An 8,103-nucleotide genomic window follows, 5' to 3' on the forward strand; every position below is an offset into this window, starting at 1 on the left:
TGCTTTAGTGGAGTAGGTTTTCTCATTAGGGAGTTCCTCAGCACCAGTGAAATAGCAAGTCATTCTCATTGTGTCTTTAAAACAAAAGCAAAACAGAAGAATAACCTGAGAACTAATTGCTATGTGTAATATTTGACCTAATATCTTGACTAGAATAACATAAAACATAAGTAACTGAATAAATAGCTTCAAATTCCCTGTGCATTTTACCCGGCTAGTAAACTTCAAATCTCAGTTATGTGTCACATCATATTTTATTGATTTCCAGACACAACCAACTCTACAGTTATTATTATAGTTAGTGAAGTTTGGTAGGCTAGAATGCAGACATGTTCATGACATTAAAAAAAGGTATTTAAAAGTAGGTTTTTGCTTTTCACTAAATTCTCTTTTATTAAACTTACATCCTTTTGACCCTTCATAGATATCATTATATAAGGCCTCAATTTATCTAGTTCTTTTGTTATATCTTAGATCATATCTTCATTATACAAATTAGAATGGTGGAAATTATAAGATGATCATTGGGGATAACTGGGAATGTTTAATTTGGAAAAGAGATGAATGAGAGGAGACATGATGACTGTCTTCGGATATTTTAAGGACTGTCATGTGGAATCACAGATCATAAAATTGCAGACCTTCGAGTGATCATCTGGTTCAGGCCACAGGCTACCCACTGCTGATGGAGAGTAGAATATTGAGACCTAGAGAGCTTAAGGGATATGACCAAGTTCAAATAGAGAATTAGAGGAGAGACTAGAACAAGAACCTTAGTTTTCCAATTCTTTGTTTATTGTTTCTTCAAAAGAGACCAGGACCAGTGAGAAAGAACTACTAGAGTTATTCAGTGATTGAATGGATTACCTCATAAAGTAGGAAAATCCTTGTAATTGGATGCATTTACTCAGGGGCTAGAAAAACTATCTCGTAAGAATACTTAAAAAATCATGCCCTGGGTAAGAGGTTGGACTACATAACTTTTCAAGTTCCATCCAACTTTAAAATTTTATGGATTAAAATTTTATAAACAACTAATTTAAGCATTTTGGTCCTGGTTTGTCCAAATTGCCTATGCATGCAGGCCAATTAATTTTCAATTCTCAATTTAGTATTTATATCTCTGGGTGCTAGAGAAGCAATAGTTCTTTTGCAACATATACTGGCACCTAAGTTGATTAAGATAATACTGAAAACATACTATCCATCTAATACCCCTTGGCTTTTCTATGTGGTTGTACCATGTAGTCCTGGGAATGCCTGAACCACTTTATATGTGTCCCTAATGTTCCTGTGTGTAGATCAGAAGGAGAAGATATTTTGTTCTAAGCTCTTTATCTATTCAAACCATCTTTGCTACATGGGACTGTAAAGATTGTAAATTATAAGGACAGGTCTGGCACAAGTCACAAGCAGAAGAATGAAAAGGAAATTCTTCCTTCCTCCTTTCTTCTTTTTCTTTTCTCCCTTCTTTAATTCTGTACTTCTTCCCTTTCTTCCTTCCCTCATTTCTTTCTTATACTCTTTTTTTCTTACCATTTTTCTTTTTTTCCTTTCTTCTTCCCCTTTCATTTCCTTCCTTCTCTTCTTTCTTCCTCTTCCTCCCTCACCTCCTTCCCTTTCCTTCCTCACTTCCTTCTTTTTATTTCCTTCCTTCCTTCTGTCCCTCCCTTTCCTCCTTCTTTCCTTCCAGATTCCTTTATGACTTCCTAGAAAATAGGAAATAGTAACAAGAGGAGAGAATTCATGGAGATATGCAGCATTAGTTACAAAGGATCTTTGGGAACAAATTAATGAAAAGTTAACCAAAGAGAATTAGCAAAGATTAGGATAGAAGAAAAAGTCAGTTCCAGTTAACAAGCGTTTATTAAATGCCTACTATGAATCAGATACTCTGCTAAGTAAGCACTGGACAGACAAAGAAAGGCAAAAAAGAATCCCTGCTCTCAAGGATGATAGTCTAATGAAAATCCCAAGAGGACAAGAAAGAGACAAGTATGGTGAACTTTCAAATACTTTCTTGGAAGACTCAAGCCAGTTTTTCATAGACCCTCATCATTTTGATTACATACGTTTGCTCTTGTTGAGTCGTTTTTCAGTAGTGTATTGTAATAGATTCTTTTTTGTTATTTAGTTGTTTCAGTCATGTCTGATTCTTCATGACACCTTTTGAGGTTTTGTTGGGAAAGATACTGGATTGATTTGCCATTTCCTTCTCCAGCTTATTTTACAGAGGAAGAAATTGAAGCAAACAGGGTTGTGACTTGTCCAGGGTAACAGCTAGGAAGTGCCTGAGGCCAGACTGAGAAAGATGTATCTTTCTGACTCTAGGCCCAGAACTCTATTTGCTGTGCTACCCAGCTGCTGTATCAAATACTAGTCAGGGGTGTACTAACAACTAGTTCTACAAATTATTTATGAATACAGTAGAACTTGGATTCCAAGTCTTTATAGTCTTTGAAATGAATAAGTAAAGCAGGGTAGTTGACAATTATGTAGCGAATTTGGTTTGTGGAGTTAGCCAATATAAATGGTTCAGGCTGTCCAGGCCTATTTTTAACTCTTTTAGGCAGTTTATATGTGAGAAAAGACCTATATGAATTCTTTTTCAACTCAAATTCTGCATATTAGAGAAATCTGAGACTCCATTTGCCTATGGACTATCAAACTAATGGGATTTTTAGATCCGAGGGATTTTAGGGATCATTTTCTTAAAGTTCATTTCATAGATTAGGACACTGAATCTGAGCGGATTAAGTAATTTGTCTACAGTCACACAGTTCATTGTTTTCATGGGCCGAAATGTCAAAAGAAGAACTTATTTTGAGGAACATCAGTAGCTAGTTTCTAGATCAATTTTGCCTATATTCAGTAGCAGATTTGTGGGAAAATTAGTCAGCATTAAAACTCCCAATTAACATCATGCTTACCAAACTTTCTTCAAATGGGGAAGGGAAGTATTGGATGAAAGGGCATAAGAGATGGGAGAGGGAAGATGAAAAGAATAGCTGATTGGCCCCAGGGATTCATCGAAGAATTTCTGGGTGACTCAGTTGACAAATCCCTCCCACTTCCAATGCTGCTAGCCCCTTTATACCCATGTCAGGTACCATCGCTGCTCCCATGGTTTCCCACCCATCTCCCCTTTTGTTTTGTTTTCTTTTTATAGTCAATAATACATCCCATCATTTCCAGGAAGATTCCTTTCAAGACTAACTGTCAAAATTGGGCCTAGGGAAAAAAATAGCAGGTTTTCATTGTAAATTAAATTGTAAACAAATTTCCCGCTGAGACCAAAAAGTGCTCTCCTTTTACAACTGTGCCTGAACAGTCTAAATTCTGCAGCAGCCTCTCCAAAGTATCTTGCTAGGCCAAAGTGGTTTTGTTGTTAGAATGGTGCACCTTGTGACCTCATGTTCACTCAGTATAGACATAGAGGAACAATCTGAACTATCTTGATATTGGGACAGGGCCAATTTGATCACCTCTTTCTCAGGATATGATTTCTTCTAGGTGGTATTGCTTTGCTAGACTTCAGGTGATTCTTTGGATATTTTTGTTCTTTACTTTTCTAAAGTATATTCAAATTTATTCTTTCAGAAAGTAAGCTTTCTCACTGAACTTTACTGTTTTTGTTTTTTTCCTTAAGACTGAAATCCCTTGGAGCACAGAGCCGAGTTTTCTAAGAAGTCCTTAAACAGTACCATTCACCGAGTGGGTATTCAGCAAATACTGTTGATGACAGTTTGATTCTCCCTGCATTATGTCTGCTTTAAAGTTGTACTTTTAATGTTGAAAAATGATTTTCTCTATAATTTTCTCTAATAATTATAGACTTTAGGTCTTCTTAAATTTGACACAATTCCCTTTTATGCCAAGGAACTTTTTACATGACTTTTTAAAACAACATTATACTAATTATTTGAATTATACCTTTCTGTAGTAAGAAGCATCTTGGGATGCATGGTATGAAGGGGTGCTATACCTAAGTGGTGACTAATAGTTTTGGCTAAAAGAAAGGTGCATGCAGTTAACTAGCTAATAACGTTTTCTCTTGTAACATTTCTCCACTTATAATGTTTACCTTTCAAATAGTCTACTGTGCACATGTACAATGTTTTCCACTTAAAAACGTTTCCTTCTTAGAATATTTTGCTTTTTTTATTTTTTGGTCTGTTGGAAAAGCATTATAAAGGGATTTCCCTGAATTATAAATATGAACATATGACTTAATAGTCTGCATTTGCTGACTTTATTTCAGGAGAATTGATCTGTTCCACATTTCAGCAGATGTGGAGCATTCTATGGTAACTTTCCAAGAGTGTGTGGTGGTTTGCCTTCTCTTCTGTTGGTGGGGGAAAGCAAATTAAACACGATTATTTGCCTTTGGTCTATTAGTCCATCATGATAACATTAGTTGGCTGAGTAACTGCCATCCCCTGGGGCCTGGGGAAAGACTATGGCTTAGAATGAGATTTTGGAGGGCTCATGGTGATATTTCACTCTTTGTAGGATAAAGGGATCATTCCCCATTTTCTTCAGATGAAATGTTTTTTAAAAAAATAACCAACTGGTTCCATGAGCCTTTCAATGTTCCTGATTCAAAGCTCTTCTAGTTAATGCTGTCATTGAGAACAATGGACTTGTGTATATTTCAGGTTACAGGCAGAACCTTGTAGGAATCTCATTTAATTATGTGATATATTAATGTTATATTGATTATGTTATTGCCTGTAAATCCAGTTGCTTAATAAAGCTGCAGTCATTTTGCAATAAAGTTGTGTTTGCAGTCAATTAATGAGTGTCTGGGGGCAATGGGTTCTGCAGTGGGGGCTCTGGTGCTGAGTAACCTATGAGAAGAGGTATAACATGGACTGAATAATGAAACTGAAAAAGGAAGAATTATGCAAAAGTCTGGATTAAGGAAAAGGGCATGTGTGTGTGTAGGGGGGAGGAAATCCCTAAACATTTATTTTTAACACATCAGACTCCAGAACCAGAACGTTTATGTATGGTTTTCTTTAAGGTCCAACTAAAAAGCAGCATTGTGTGAAGCATCTGCACACGAACACAGGAGAGGATAATATTTGATTTAAAAAATACAAGTAAACGATAACTGCCAATATTGAGACCATGTGAAGGCAAAGGAACAAAGCATACTTTCATTGCTAATCATGTTAACATCAAAGTTTGAAGAGTACATTCGCCCATTCAGAGGAAATGCCATCACACTTCTGACGATCACATCTGCCACTAATATCATCCGGCATGTGGTCTTACTTTTATCTCTCTACCAAAATTTCATGTCATAATTTTAACATCTGATGCTAAATTCAGGTCACTACAAAATAAGTACAACTTTTTATTCATTTTCCACTTTCATGATGTGTCCAAGATGTGTGTTCTAACATCAGAGCATGTAATATGAATTAAATATTAAGGTTTCTTCATGATTACAATTATTTTTAATAATGCTCCATAACAAATTGGAAGTAAAGAACTCCCTAATTAAAATAGGGTATTGATTCCCTCAAATGAAAGTCAACTGAAAATTCACATACTGATTTCTGGAAGACATATTTTAAATGACATTGATGGCATAAGCTTAAAAAATTATTGGGGATAGTGTTGTGAAACTCTAAAGCACAGGAAAGTATATAATACTAAATATTTCTTTTATTATAAGAACAATCTCCAAGAATATATTTTCTAATGGTAAGTGTGAATCTTTATAAACATGTCCATTACAGTGAAAATATTCAGTGTTTAGGTCATGGAGATTTGATCCAAGATTTATGTTTTCAGCTTATTGCTTCTTCTCCCTCCCAATCTGTCTATAAGATCCGGAAAATGTCAGCTTCATTGTTTTATGATTATCATATAAGTCTTAAGATAATAACATTGATTGAAGACATGAGATTGATCCAATACTTTTAGATGATTTTTATAAGTATTAAACTAAAGGTAACCTAGGCTGTATACTTAGAGCCAAAAAAGCCCTCAGAAATCAACCTCCTTATTTTACAGATGGAGAGGAGCGGAAAGAATGAGTGAGCTGCCTAATGTCACACAGTTAATAACTGGCAAATCTGGGATCTGAATCCAGATCCTCTGACTCCCAAATCTCTCTCCCCTACATCTCAGTGGAGATAAACCAATTGTTTTAGAAAACCTTAACAATTCTGTCACTCTCTAAAAATTCAAGGACAACTCTGATGTCTTGGTTAGCATTTCCTTAAAAAAACAGAGAGTAATGCCCAGGGGCTATTTGTGTATGGTTTTACTTTTGAGATATTTATTCACCAATGCTCCTGGAAATCCATGCATGGTCATTATTTGAATTTCTTTCTTTTCAAAAAATTTTCCCCAGTTACTCGTAAAAACAATTTTTAACATTTGTTTTTTTTTTTTTTTAAATTTGGGTTCCAAATTTTCTAATTCCTTCCACTCCCCTTCACTGAGAAGACAAATAATTTGAGATAGGTTATACATATGCAGTCCGGCAAAACATATTTCCATATTAGTCATGCTGTGGAAGGAAACACAGACAAACTCCTCACCCCCAAAATAAAGGAAAAATATACTTCAATATGTATTCAGACTCCATCAATTCTTTTTCTGGAAGTGGATTATATTTTTTCATCAGAAGTCCTTTAGAATTGCCTTGGATCACTAAGAATAGGTAAGTCACTCACAGTTGCTCATCGTATAATACAGCTATTACTGTGTACAATTTTGTCCTGGTTCTGCTCACTTCACTTTGCATCAGTTCCTGTATATTTCTTATAGCACAATACTATTCCATTACAATCATAGACCACAACTTTTTTATCCATTCCTCAACTGATGGATGTCCTTTAATTTTAATTCTTTTCTACCACAAAAAAACTGCTATAAATATTTTTGTACGTATAAGTCCTTTCTCCTTTTAAGAAAAATCTCCTTAGGATACAGATCTAGTAGTGGTATTGCTGGATCAAAGGGTATACAGTTTTATAGGTCTTTGGGCACAGTTCCAAATTGCTTTCCAGAATGGTTGGATCAGCTCACAACTCTACCAACAGTGCATTGCTGTCTCAATTTTCCCGCATCACCTCCAACAGTTGTCATTTTCTTTTTCTGTCATATTAGCCAATCTTATATGTGTGAGAGGGCACCTCATTTAATTTTCATTTCTCTAATCAATAGTGATTTAGAGCATTTTTATATCACTATAGATAGTTTTGATTTTTTCATCTGAAAACATTGTTTGAATTTCAACTATGAACATATTGTAGAGAGTAGAAATAGCCCGTGTAGTGCAGTGGAAAGAACTCTGGATTTGGAATCAGAGGATTTTTTTAAAAAACATTCTACATAATTTGCTTCTGTACTTTTCTAAAGACTGGGTCCCCCCCCTCCCCTGCCCCCATCTTCCCAGCAGGCAGAACCAGGCAAATCATCATTGTTCCTAAGAAAAAGGTTGCCATAATGGTTGTGACCACACTGCTGGCACATAGGACCCTAGTGTGGGACAATTCAACTTTTTAACTAGAGATGGCTTTTAACACAAGGGCAGCAACAGCAACCACAAGACCCATACCTGTGGCCTGCACTTGGATTAGAGCAAGATTGCTATGGATTGATTTTTTTTCTACTGATGAGGGGTTATTAATCATTCCAACATTAACAACTGTGTTACCCATCTACAAAATAAGAGGGCTGTACTAGGTGATTTCTGAGGTCTCTTTTTTAGTTCAAAGTACATTTATTTCAAAGATCTAGCATTTAATAATCTGCAGACATAAGTAACAACTATACAAAAGAGAGTATGGAATCCATAGGAATAAAATAATATGTCAGATTAATACATCTAAGCATCTATGATGTGTAAGGCACTGTGCAGAATACAAAAACAGCTAAGGCATGTCATGACTCCTGTTTTCAAGAAGTTTATAATTTAATTGTGCAGAAAAGATATACATAGATAACAAACTAATTAGCAATTCATGAGTTAAATAATATTTTTATAGTAAGACATCATAAAGTAGTTCAGCATGATGATTAATCCAATGAATGATACCAATAATAAATGACATTGAATGTAAGCATCTTGGGGAAGTA

Source organism: Notamacropus eugenii, chromosome 4, assembly GCF_028372415.1.
Source record: "Notamacropus eugenii isolate mMacEug1 chromosome 4, mMacEug1.pri_v2, whole genome shotgun sequence".
Lineage (NCBI taxonomy): Eukaryota > Metazoa > Chordata > Mammalia > Diprotodontia > Macropodidae > Notamacropus > Notamacropus eugenii.